The following is a 14,343-nucleotide window of genomic DNA, read 5'->3' on the forward strand; positions in this document are numbered from 1 at the left end:
CCTCTCCCTCTGGCTGTATTCCAATGATGGCTGTTAGCTCAGTCTTAACTGAGCAACACCGTTCTCCACTTCTGTCTCATTGTTTTATACAAACCACTACCATACATCAATATCCACACATAGTCATATCCATACATCATGTTGAAATCACATGACAGTCCATGTCCTAGCTGTTTTTGACCATTATTAGGTTAGTGAACTAAGCAGGCTGTGCTGCAGTGGATTCTTCTGTGTAATATTAGCAGCAGCTCCTCTTAGCTGTATTCTAGAAACATGCAAGCATGGGTGAATTTGGAAGGAATTTTAAGTGATGATCGTATCGCCCCCATTTAAAACAGCAAGTAAAAAATGATGTTTAAGTTACCATGGTAACAATACAGTCCGTATCCTATTCATATGTCCCTTGGTAGTGCTCGGCAGAATGACTTGCACATGGGTGTATTTTGTTGTGCGTGTGGGTGTCTGTGCACATGCATGTGTGTTTGTCGTAGGGGGAAGTCTGAAACAGATGCAGAGCTGCATAGATATGCTGAGACATCAAGACGTACAAAACATTGTATCAAATGTTATTTGTCACATACTTCGGAAACAACAGGTGTAGACTAACAGTGAAATGCTTACGGGTCCTGTTCCAAGAATTCCAAATTAAAGATAAACAGATGGAAATAGTGACATGAGGAATAAATACACAGTGAATAACACATAACAATGAGTAAATAATAACATGGTTATATAGAAGGAATGCCACAAGCAGTACCACAGTGAGAAACGCTGTATTTCTATTCTGTTCATGAGAACTCACCATTTTGTCCGTCTCCATTGCCATGGAAACTCGGCGTCTCAACAGTAGACATTAATCTCCAGTATAAACAGGGGTGTCTGGGGAATTCATTGCGATGTACACTACTGGGGAGTTCCCCTCACGTTTACACTGCTTTCAATGCAGCTGTGACCGTGGCACATTAGTAGACCTGCTGGAAACACAGCCAAGCACTAAACAACTSCTGCTGTTCTGTACGGTTTCCTCTGGTAAAACTTAACAGGGCGGCTGGAWGACATGCTTTCTCTCTGAAGAGCAGTGTCCAAGACGGTTGTGAAGAGAGAGTAGCATGTCAATTATTTTCTAGTAGTAAATGCATCCATACAGACAGACAAAATCTGCCTAAATCCATCATATTTACTACAGTATATCTTCATTGTTACTCATATTTTACTGGGGAGAGTGCAACCAAAACTGCAATAAGACAATCCTAAGATAAAGCATTTATCAACACATGCACCCAACCACCTGTATGGGCTAAAAACATCCACAATTACTTTGTACCTTATATAAATCAATACAGATTCATGTCATTCATCCACTAGAATATAACATATTACAGGAATAAATAAACTCTGGCATTAATCTTTTTGCTGAGAGTTGGTCAACCCTATGAAGGATACAGGACTATTGACCACAGACAGAAATATGCACACATAGATACACAAATGCTTGTACACACATGTTTGTTTTACTATCCTTGTGGGGACCAAATAATTGATTTCAATTCAAAATTCTATTTTCCCTAAACCTAACCCATAACCTAACCATAGTCCTAAACCCCCAACTCTAATTCTAACCCTCAACCTAATTGTAACTCTAAACCTTACCCCTGAGCCTAAAACAGTATTTTTTGCTTGTGGGAACAGGCTAAATGAATTGTCCTTGTTTTAATATGCTTGTGAGGACTTTTGGTCCCCACAAGGATAGTAAAACAAAACACACACACCAACCCCTCCACACACACACACACACACASAGACAGACATGCTATACACACTATATGACAAAGTCTATTGGAAATGGACAGGGCAGTTGGGCAAGTCTGTAAATAGTACCTTATCATACTCTACATTCTACCATGGTGCTAGGAATCTCCTAATATAGGGCCATTCAAACCTTTGTTCTCTCATCTAGTGTAGGAATCTCCTAATAGAGGGGCCATTCAAACTTTTGTTCTCTCATCTAGTGTAGGAAATCTCCTAATAGAGGACCATTAACCTTTGGTTTTCTCCATCTAGTCTAGGAATCTCTTTAATAGAGGCCCTTCAAACCTTTGTTTTCTTCATCCTAGTTGTAGGAATCTTCCCTAATATAGGGCCATTCAAACCTTTGTTTTCTCATCTCAGTCTAGGAATCTCTCTAATAGAGGGCCACTTCAAACCTTTGTTTTCTCACATCTAGTCTAAGGAAATCTCCTAATAGAGGGCCATTCAAACCTTTGTTTTCTCCATCTAGTCTAGGAATCTCCTAATAGAGGGCCTTCAAACCTTTGTTTTCTCATCTAGTCTAGGAATCTCCAATAGAGGACCATTCAAACCTTTGTTTTCTCATCTAGTCTAGGAATCTCCCTAATAAGGGCCATCAACCTTTGTTTTCTCATCTAGTCTAGGAATCTCCTAATAGAGGGCCATGTCAACGCTTTTGTTTCTCATCTAGTCTAGGAATCTCTAATAGAGGACCATTCAAACCTTTGTTTTCTCATCTAGTGTAGGAATCTCCTAATAGAGGGCCATTCCAAACCTTTGTGTTCTCTCTCTAGTGTAGAATCTCCTAATAGAGGACCATTCAAACTTTGTTTTCTCATCTAGTCTAGGAATCTCCTAATAGAGGGCCATTCAAACCTTTGTTTTCTCATCTAGTGGTAGGAATCTCCTAATAGAGGACCATTCAAACCTTTGGTTTTCTCATCTAGTCTAGGAATCTCCTAATAGAGGGACCATTCAAACCTTTGTGTTCTCTCATCTAGTGTAGGAATCTCTAATATAGGCCATCTTCAATACCTTTGTTCTCCTCATTCTAAGTGTAGGAATCTCCTAAATAGAGGGCCATTCAAACTTTGTTCTCTCATCTAGTGTAGGAATCTCCTAAATAGAGGGCCTTCAAACCTTTGTTCTCCTCATTCTAGTCTAGGAATCTCCTATTAGAGGGGCCATTTCAAACCTGTTCTCTCATCTAGTGTAGGAATCTCCTAATAGAGGGCCATTTCAAACCTTGGTTCTCTAGTCTACAGTACTGTATTCAAGAACGTTCTGATGAATAACCAATACTATCATCAATGGGTTTGCAAAGAAATTAACTACAATATTTACTCAAGAATAATAAACAGATTGTTATAATGGTTAATTTCTTAGATAATGTAGCTAAGTAACTAAACCATGTTTGTATGTATTATTTGGAACAACGCAAAGTCCAGTTTCCCTTTGAAGGCATGTCAAAAACAGAATAAACAGTCATAAATCATCCCCTATCAGCCATGGATTATAAATCTGTGGTCATTACTGATCACAATGAGTGATCAACACTGATTATTCAAAGCACAGAAAAACATAATCATGATTGTCTGAACTCCTTCTCATGTGTTGATTATTTGGCTGTCCTTGTGTACGATTCTCAGTCATGCCCACTTTTTGGKCTTTGTTGAAATGAATATTTCTTGTGAGATATTCATTTTGCACATGGATATTTCTACAGTTATAGACTTTAGAAGGCAAAGAAACAAAGGTTCTGTAGTTTAGAGGATAGTTTGCGAAATTATAGAATTCAACATGTGTGTCTTGCTGAGATGACGTATGTCCATTTAGTTCTGGTGAGTTTTGTCTTAAAAAATAACTTATCTTTGTAAAACTAAACATTTTTAAGTAAGAATTTTTTTTAGTAAGATTGCATGCTTAGTACATTAATGCATGTACCAATATTGGGTTAGGTAGGGGTTTTCTATGGTCCTTATATGGACACAACTATACAATGTAAAGATCAAAACTGCGTGAAATTAGAATCTGAAGCTTTCATTTTTGTGAACATTGCTGTCATATAAAAAGATCACAAATAAATACATGTGATTACAAAGAAAACCCGATCTGCTTTGTCTGAGTCCCTGATTCGTTCGTTGTGAACACTGTCACAACATGTGTTATTCCTGTACAGAAGCACAACAGATATAATGCATCCACACAATGCGTGGCACAATTTCCCTTGTGAATAATTACAATCGCTTCATGCACAACCCCAAATGACTCACATGACACTGATCAAACAGGAGAAAACACACGCAAATAAGTGCAAATATGTCCCTGTGCTCTAATGGCCATGTCCCTGTGCTCTAATGGCCATGTCCCTGTGCTCTAATGGCCATGACCCTGTGCTCTAATGGCCATGTCACTGTGCTCTAATGGCCATGTCCCTGTGCTCTAATGGCCATGTAGAGTGAATGTGTCGCTTTGAAGCCCTCTGCTGCAGGACTGAATCTCTGCCATGGACAGATCCATGGACATGAAGCTAATGTAGGGCTAGAGTTAAGGTTAGGTTAGGTTTATGGCTAGCTGGGTTTGAGCTGGGCTGTCATCCTGGATTTTGCCCCAAATCCAATATGGTGGCCAAAATCCAATATGGCTGCTGTAATACCATTGAAGGGAGGTGTAGGCACCTATGAATGTAAAAAAAAAACTGTATGATAGAAAACCATTTTCTGATCTGTGTTATATTATCTATACTAATTTTGACTATTTTGGGGGTAATTATAAAATGTCCACCATAATCCAAAAATGGTCACCATAATTAGCTTTAAGCCTACCTACTCATCAATGTTATGGACATTATAATGATCCATGTTTCTAGTCCTGGACTGTCTGAACATGTTGATGTATATTTGGGAGGAAACAGAGGGTCCAAATCTGCAGGAAGGTGAAAGGAAGGGGGATTTCAGGATACTCCCTGCATTTTCTTGGGGCTGTTTGATATTTGTATGATTTTTTAAATATGTCAACATCTAGCCTTTGTTTTCTACTTCCCCTCTGTAGTCTATATCTTCCTGGTATGATAGTTCCCTGTCCAGGAACTCACTGGACAGCTTTCCTACAGAGTCAGTGGTAGATCATGGAGATGTCTGGGTCCACTGCTTATGTCTATGAAGATGTTAGTGGAAAACAGTGTATTTTAGGGGACCCGTTTGATGGTGGAGCCGACAACTATGCCGGTGTCTATGAAGAGCCAAACTCCAAACACATCTCCTGGCTTGAGAAACGAGACTGAGGATGCAGTGAACCCAAGAAGCAACAGCACAACCTGAACACTCAGATAATGTACACACACACACACACACACACACACACACACACACACACACACACACACACACACACACACACACACACACACACACACACACACACACACACACACACACACACACACACACACACACACACACACACACACACACAACACACACACACCCACATACTATACACAAATATATAACATCTTTTTATGTGTCCACAGAGACCCTTCATAGCTGTTGTGGTGTATCTGGGGCTGCTGTGTGTTCTCCTACTGGCAGGGATGATAGGTATGTCTGTCCACTGTAAGTTTATCTACACGTTTGGTTCTAGGTGGAACCCAAAAGGGTTCTACTGGAACCAAAAGGGTTCTTTAAGTTTTCCCTTTACAAGACCAATGCAACTGAAGAGGAGACCAGCTAACAGATCAGTTACAACAACCTGACTAAAGAGAAAGACCAGCTACAGAGGGAGAGAGAGATGATTTTAAAGGTTGGTACTACATTTCCACAAGACTAAAACATGGGAGGAGAGCAGACTGCACTGTATCAACAGAGTAGCACACCTGGTGATCATAAAAAAGTAAGGAGGAAGAGTGAGAGAGAGAGATGAGGCTGCCTGAGAAACCGGTCCATTCAACATCACTGGCTGTCATCATAGGCAGCTCTATGGTGAGAAACATCTCGGTCCCCAAGGTTAAACCTGTGCTACCCAGAGCACGAGTACAGGACATCACAAGATGCTTCCGACTGTTCTACCACAGATGCCGGGAGCTGACACTGTCGTAGTTCATGTGGGGTCAAACGACATCAGGAAGGCTAGCTCGGGAACATTTGAAAGGATTTCAAAGAACTGATTTAGCATTAAAGACTCCAAAAACGGCCAATAATTTCAGGTCCAGTACCATCATTGGGACTGCGGGTGTGAAAGATTCAGCAGACTGCTGGCATTACACATCTGGCTAAAAGACTGTAGCTCTGCTGGAGTCACTTTTATTGATAACTTTGACACCTTCTGGAAACAGAAGATACTCTACAGGAATGACGGAGTCCATCCAAATCATCTTGGCTCCTGGACTCTGTCCACGCTTTTCAAGGCTGCGTTGAAACAATGACTGGTAAATTATCCAAGACCAGCTCAGTTAATCCCTACCATTGTGACAATGAGTCGTCATAATGCTGCATAAAATGTACATGATCTTAGGGGCATTGGCAAACACAATGTAAGTAATTTAATTTATGCACCCCTAATTGCACCGAATACCTCTGTTTATCCTACAGCTATTGTGAGCAGTAATCATGAGCCTATAAACTAGAGTTACACTGTTAGCACTGAGGCGGTGTGCAATAGTAAGAAAATCACTTTATGCAGCTCACCCTGCACTATCAGCACCAATGTAAATAACATGAGTAAGTCTACCTCTGATAAGCTTCCCACTAAAGCATTAAAAACATCCAAGCAACCCAGAAAAGTGCTCAAAATAGCCCATATTACCATATGTAGCCTAAGAAACAAGGTCCATGAAGTCAATAACTTGCTTGTAACAGATGACATTCATATTCTGACTATCTCTGAAACTCACTTAGATAATACCTTTGATGATACAGTGGTAGCAATACATGGTTATAACATCGACCGAAAAAAGACAGAAATGCCAATAGTGGAGGTGTTGCMGTTTATATTCAGAACCACATTCCTGTAAAGCTTAGAGAGGATCTCAWGTTAAATACTSTTGAAGTAATATGGCTACAGGTTCATCTGCCTCACCTAAATCCCATTCTTGTGGGAAGCTTCTATAGACCCCCAAGTGCTAACAGTCAGTATCTGGATAATATGTGTGAAATGCTTGATAATGTATGTGATATCAACAGAGAAGTATATTTTCCGGGTGATTTAAATATTGACTGGCTATCATCAAGCTGCCCACTCAAAACTTCAAACTGTAACCAGTGCCTGCAACCTGGATCAGGTTGTCAATAATTACAATCGCTTCATTCATTCTGGTTACCTACCAGGGTAGCTACAAACAGCATAGGAATGGAATCATCAACATGTATTGATCACATCTTTACTAATGCTGCAGATATTTGCATTAAAGCAGTATCCAGATCCATTGGATGTAGTGATCACAATAGAATAGCCAAATCTAGGAAAACCAAAGTTCCAAAGGCTGGGCCTAATATAGTGTATAAGTGTCACGTTCTGACCATAGTTCTTGTGTGTTTTACTTGTTTTAGTGTTGGTCAGGACGTGAGCTGGGTGGGCATTCTATGTTGTGTGTCTAGTTTGTCTGTTTCTATGTTTGGCCTAATATGGTTCTCAATCAGAGGCAGGTGTTTTGTGTTGTCTCTGATTGGGAATCATATTTAGGTGGCTTGTTTTGTGTTGGGGTTTGTGGGTGGTTGTTTCCTGTCTTTGTGTTCATTTCACCAGAGAGGACTGTTTCGGTTTGCCACGTTTGTTATTTTTGTATTGTTGTAAGTGTTCACGGTTTCGTTTATTAAACATGTTGAGCACTGGCTACGCTGCGTGTTGGTCCGATCCCTGCTACACCTRCTCTTCTCGTGAAGAGGAGGAAGGCTGCCGTTACAATATTCATATGTTGACATTCATTCATATGTTGATGATGTAAAGAATATTTGCTGGTTTGTGGTGTGTAATGAGGAGCAACCAGACGCTGCACTTGATGCATTTATGAACCTACTAATTCCAGTTACTAATAAGCACGCACCCATTAAGAAAATGACTGTAAAAAATGTTAATTCCCCTTGGATTGATGAGGAATTTAAAAATTGTATGGTTGAGAGGGTTGAGGCAAAAGGTATGGCAATTAAGTCTGGCAGCCCAACTGATTGGCAAACGTACTGCAAATTAAGAGATTATGTAATCAATCAATCAATCAATTTTATTTTATATAGCCCTTCGTACATCAGCTAATATCTCGAAGTGCTGTACAGGAACCCAGCCTAAAACCCCAAACAGCTAGTAATGCAGGTGTAGAAGCACGTAACTAAACTAAAGAAAAAGAAAAAGAAACTACACTATAAAACAAAGATCAATTATATAAAGAATGATAGTAAAAAGCTTTGGGGCACCTTAAATGAAKTTTTTGGGGAAAAAAGCCAACATTGAATCAGATGGCTCATTCATCACAAAGCCCACTGATATTGTAAACTACTTTAATGACTTTTTGATTGGCAAGATAAGCAAATTTAGGGATGACATACCAGCAACAAACGCTGACACTACACATCCAAGTATATCGGACCAAATTATGAAAGACAAGAATTGTACTTTTGAATTCCGTAAAGTAAGTGTGGAAGAGGGGAAAAAAATATTGTTGTCTAACAACAATGACAAGCCACTGGATGGATCTGGATGGAAAATTACTGAGGATAATAGCACACGATATTGCCACTCCTATCCTATCTTCAATTTAAGCCTACAAGAGAGCGTGTGCCCTCAGGCCTGGAGGGAATTTAAAGTCATTACTACCCAAGAATAGTAAAGCCCCCTTTACTGGCTCAAATAGCCGACCAATCAGCCTGTTCCCAACCCTTTGTTAACTTCTGGAAAAAATTGTGTTTGACCAGATACAATGCTATTTCACAGTAAAGAAATTGACAACAGAATTTCAGCACGCTTTTAGGGAAGGACACTCAACAAGCACAGCACTTACACAAATGACTGATGATTGGCAGAGAGAAATTGATGATAAAATGATTGTGGGGACTGTCTTGTTAGACTTCAGTGCAGCGTTTGACATTATCGATCATAGTCTGCTGCTGGAAAAACGTATGTGTTATGGCTTTACACCCCCTGCTATAATGTGGATAAAGAGTTACTTGTCTAACAGAACACAAAGGGTGTTTAATGGAAGCCTCTCAAATATAATCCGGTTAGAATCAGGAATTCCCCAGGGTAGCTGTTTAGGCCCCTTGCTTTTTTCAATTTTTACTAACAACATGCGACTGACTTTGAGTAAAGCCAAAGTGTCTATGTACGCGGTTGACTCAACACTATACACGMCAGCTACTACAGCGACTAAAATGACTGCAACACTCAACAAAGAGCTGCAGTTAGTTTCATAGTGGGTGGCAAGGAATAAGTTTGCCCTCATTTTTTCTAAAACTAAAAGCATTGGACTTAGGCTCCCGAGTGGCGCAGTGGTCTGAGACACTACATCCCAGTGCAAGAGGCGTCCCTGCAGTACCTGGTTTGAATCCAGGCTGCATCACATCCAATTGTGCACGTCCCATAGGGCGGTGCACAATTGGCCCAGCGTCGTCCGGGTTTGGCCGGGGTAGGCTGTCATTGTAAATAAGAATTTGCCTAGTTAAATAAAGGTAACTTTTTTTTTGTTGAAATGTGACATCAAACTAAACAGGATTTGTGAGAAAGTGTTTTAACATCACCATGACAACATACTGTAACACATAGAGTAGCATTCAGTGTACAACACTTCCTCCTCTCTCTCTCTCTTTCTCTCTCTCTCTTTCTCTCTGCTCTCTCCTTTCTTCTCTCTTCTCTCTTCTCTCTCTGCTCTCTACTCTCTCCCTCTCGCTCTCTCTCCGCACTCGTACTTATCTTCTCTCGTCTCTACTCTCTCTCTCTCCTCTCTCTTCTCTCTTCTCTTCTCTCTCTCTCTCGATCTCTCTCTCTCTCTGGTCGACGCGAAAGTCTCAAACGGATGCACGTCCTCTCTCTCTCTCTTACTCTCTCTCTCTCTCTCTCCTCTTCTCTCTCTCTCCTCTTGTCTTGTTCTCCCTCTCTGTGTGTGTGTGTGCATGTGACTTTGCCTACAAAATACCACATTACAGCTGTGTGTGTGTGTGTGTGTGGTGTATGCGTGTGTGTGTTCGTATGTGTGTGTGTGTGTGTGTGTGTGGTGTGTGTGTGTGTGTGTGTGTGTGTGTGTGTTGTGTGTGTGTGTGTGTGTGTGTGGTGTGTGTGTGTGTGTGGTGTGTGTGGGTTGTTTTGGTGGGGTGGTTGGGGGGGGGGTGGGGGGTTGGGGGGGGGTTTTTGGGTTTTGTTTGGGGTGTGTTGTGTGTGTGTTGTGGTGTGACACAGCGCTACATTTGTTATTTTTATTTTTTAATTTAATTTAACGCATTTCTTTCGGTAATTTGCCTGAATGACATGGGAGTGAAGAAGGGCTGTCTCATTTTAAACAAATGCATTTCTGTCCACTGTAATGTCCTGACCAGAGTTATTATGTGTTTTGCTTGTTTAGTGTTGGTCAGGACGTGAGCTGGGTGGGAAATTCTATGTTGTGTGTCTAGTTTGTRTGTTTCTGTGTCCAGCCTAATATGGTTCTCAATCAGAGGCAGCTGGTAATCGTTGTCCCTGATTGAGAATCATATATAGGAGGCTTGTTTAGTGTTGGGATTTTGTGGGTGATTGTTTCCTGTCTCTGTGTTTGTGTTCTGCACCAGATAGGACTGTCTCGGCTTTCACGTTTGTTATTTTGTTGTTTGTTAATGTTCACTGTTTATCGTCTGATTAAAACATGTTGAACAATAACCGCGCTGCATTTTGGTCCTCTCCTTCTTTCCAGGAGGAAAGCCGTTACATCCACATTCACTCTCCTCGTTGACTTTCCTCGATTACCTTTGACCTTTTTGAAAAGGAGGCGAGAGAGGACGGAGGAGGTGAGCTAATCCAATTGAGAGAAGGCCACAGTCTGCATCCCACTGAAATCGCACMTATTGCCTTATTTGCATATAATAAAATATTTCAGAAAAAGTGTAATACAACAAAGTATTATATTTGTGTCTTTATTCAACTGTGAAAGTTGATTGTGACATGAATAAAAGAAGGGGGGAAAATATTTGGGTGTGATGCCTGGCTTTAATGCTCAGTATGGCAGACATTTTGGATTCACAGTAAAGCATAGATATATAACACAACTCAGAAAATGGTATTCTATCATAGATCTTTTTCCATTTATAGGTGCCTAAACCTCCATTTAATGGTATTGAGGCAGACATATTGGATTTTGGGGCAATATCCAGGATGGCCCAAAAGCTTAATTGCAAGAGTAGTTGATAGACAAGCATAATCCACGAGAAACCTTTGACAGGACAAAATGTATGGTTTTATGTCTCTGGGCCCTGTCTCCAGGGTTAAGGTTAGATTAGGGGACTAAAAGTACAGTACAGTATGTTACCCACGAGGGGGACTGGGCGCAAGGGCGCGTAGGAACATTTCATGAAGCTGCCAGAGAGGTTAGGGGAAAAGTTCACACAGGCCACTCCAAAAACCTACCTGAATGAACAGATCTGCCCTGTAGCTCCAGCTCAACTGAACCACTTGCCATACCACTTCTGGCATTGGCAAGAACAAAAACATGGTTTGTCTGCCATCTGGTGGCTTGTCAGGGCATGACGAGTTCATCCCTTTATTTGGCGCGTTTCCCTAGGAATGTGTAGGACTTGCCACTGCATGGATTCATTGTCTAAGGAATCCACTAGGAGTTTGGCGTGAGGATCAGGAGTCTGGGTTCCATCTTCCTGAAGGGTGATGGTGAAACTGATTTGAGACAGGGGAGGCTGTTGTACTGTAGCTCTGGTTGGCAATTAAACAGGACATGTTCATCCTGAGGTTTACACCAGGTCATTTGGCACCACTGGCTACTTTTCACTAGACTGACTTTTCACTAGACTGACTTGCTAAGAATCCCCCTCATCAGGGGAGGACTCTGATATTAGACATCATGACAAGGTCACTAATTCGGGCTCTGGCTTTTGAGTAATTACTGCAATTACTGAAACAACTGAGGTGTTTCAACACTCTGTGTGAACTGCTGAGAATAGGGAGTGTTACCATAGAGTTGTATTTAGAAGGGAAATGGGTTTATAGTTAACAATCCTGTCTTGTGGTATTTAACCGACACAGGCAGGGCCAGACACAAGTTACCAATAGAAGAGTCACGGTTAATTCTGCACTAACTACAGTAAGTGACTTCATATTCACTCAAACTCAGACTCAGACAGCATGTCTCTGAAACTGGAATGGTACCAGGGGTTATTGGGAGATTTCATACTGATGAGAAGGGATCAGGCTGATTCTGATATAAATAGCCGTTCATGGGACACAACTCTGCCAGTACACTCACAAGTGGAGGGCTGTGCTTTGTTTGCCTTTGAACACTAAGCTCCACAGAACTATGACAGGATATAGCTTTATATTCCCCACATGGTTTCTGAGAATGAATCAGCAACAATGTGAATCAACGTTTGCACTGACTTCCCATTAATATTCCCATGAATGATGTCCTAACGCTGACTTTGTGTACGCAATTGATGGTGAGAATGTTTAGGAGGGATCTTGAGAGTTGTTGTGTGTGGGGTGAGTGAGGGTGGGTTTCCTCTCTATCTGGGTCCCTAGTAGGGAAGAAGTGCCCTGAAGAAGTGCCCTGCCTGTTCCATCAGCATGGAGACTACTAGTCATGTTGTGTTACACAATCTAGAACTGGACCCTTGAGAGAGCTGGGCTGCCCTGGGCTGTTACAACTACATGAACATAAATTCCTCATGAAGCCTCAGTCACGTAACCTAGTTTCAACATTGTCTCAGAGCATTTCGTATTATTCTGTACATAAATCCGGGGACACTCCATTTAGTATGATATGTTACATTTTGTATGGTATGTATTAATTTGTGGATGTCCATCATGCGTATGATATGTTATGAATGTTAGCTAGGTGGCTGACGCTAATGTTAGCTATTACTAGGGGTTAAGGTTAGGGGTTAAGCTCAGGAGTTAGGTTAAAGGAAGGTTAYGGGAAACGGTTAAGGTTAGGGGAAGCGTTAGCTAACATGCTACGTTTTTGAGAAGTAGCAAGTAGTTGCAAAATTGTCTCTGATGAGATTTGAACACYCAACCTTTAGGTTGCTAGATGTTCATGTTATATACCTGCCCACCCACCCAATCCCTCTTCTATTATTTTCCCCTTAAAAGTAACCTATCTTACYTAACCATATCATACTAATTTGAGTTTCTAGGATTTACTTTTACTGTGTTACGTCTAGTCTATGAGACCAGTCTGCTAGTTTATATTATGTTGCATCACAAGTTCTACTGGTCTTGGTATTGTGAACTGTGGGTTGTATATGAGACCTCAGAGTTGCTCGATGGCCCTTTCCCATCTCTGCTGTTCCAGATGCTTCCCCTTTATTTGGGAATCTCTTCAGGCCGTGTTTCACTCTAGCATGGATTTGACCTCCTTTGCTGCTGCCATGTTCAGAGTTGTGTGACTGTCCCTTGGCTGAGCGCTTGGCTGAGCGCTTGGCCCTGCCACACACAGACCGAGGCCAGGCAGCCAGACAGGATTTGTGTCTCTCTGTCTGCTGGAATTTTAAACTAAMAACTGTAATTTCCTCCTAAAGCCTGTCTCATGGCATACAGGGACCACCAGGCCACTACATGATGTGGACGACCATACAGCTCATCCCATTACCAATGCTACCTCACTAAGACAGTACATGGCTCTGTATACAGACAATTATGTGGCATATTTCCAGGCCATTTATTTTTTAATTTGGCACTGAATTTCCACAAAATTAGACAGAGCAACCATCCGTCAATAAGGTGTAGTTATGCAAACAGTCAGTTTTACAGACTACAGGTGCATGACGAAACATTGAAGGGAACCAGACTGTATTGCTGTAAGTCTATCAGTGCTCACAGTATCTTTCGGTTGATGACATCTCGATAGAGAAGCATAAAGGCAATCCTGCAGGTAAATCTAGTTTCTGTGGTTTCATCCAAACAGCTGTGGAGTGTCATGGGACTGTTAGCTCTGCTCTATCCGCAACAATGGAACAGGTATGCTAACAGGTATGCTAACTATTGTTGAATGGGCCTATCAGGAGAAGAGACAGGTAGCGCCCAGCCGGACGAGCTCCCACTAGTACTTTGATCAAGTTTTTGTTTTATTATTTCACTGCCATACTGTGTTCGATCTTGTATAGCCATCTTGTCTCAAGAGGACCACAATGGAAATATGTCCCAGACTTTATTGTGTGTTATCCTCGATGATTTGATTCATGTGCATGTATGGCTTTTAAGTTTTATGTGTGCTTGTTTTTTTTAAATGGTCGAATTAATAAACTAAACTAAACTAAAAACAGAGAGTGGCAGTAAAGTTCTCCTCCCACCTGACTTTGACCTCCTACAAACTCTCCCTCCACTGCCCTCTTCTCCTCTCCTCTCCTCTCCTCTCCTCTCCTCTCCTCTCCTCTC

At 41.3% G+C, this 14,343-nt stretch overlaps 1 long non-coding RNA gene across 1 annotated transcript; it reads right to left on the minus strand.

Moving 5' to 3' along the window:
* Window positions 1-2,242: 2,242 nt before the first annotated feature.
* Window positions 2,243-2,698, minus strand: LOC139027775 (uncharacterized). Its single transcript, XR_011479935.1, has 3 exons — window positions 2,615-2,698; window positions 2,503-2,563; window positions 2,243-2,302 (listed from the first exon to the last, which is right to left on the minus strand). It is a non-coding gene; the product is annotated as an uncharacterized lncRNA (long non-coding RNA).
* Between the last annotated feature and the right edge of the window lie 11,645 nt (window positions 2,699-14,343).

This window comes from Salvelinus sp. IW2-2015, linkage group LG5 (assembly GCF_002910315.2).
Source record: "Salvelinus sp. IW2-2015 linkage group LG5, ASM291031v2, whole genome shotgun sequence".
Taxonomy (NCBI): domain Eukaryota; kingdom Metazoa; phylum Chordata; class Actinopteri; order Salmoniformes; family Salmonidae; genus Salvelinus; species Salvelinus sp. IW2-2015.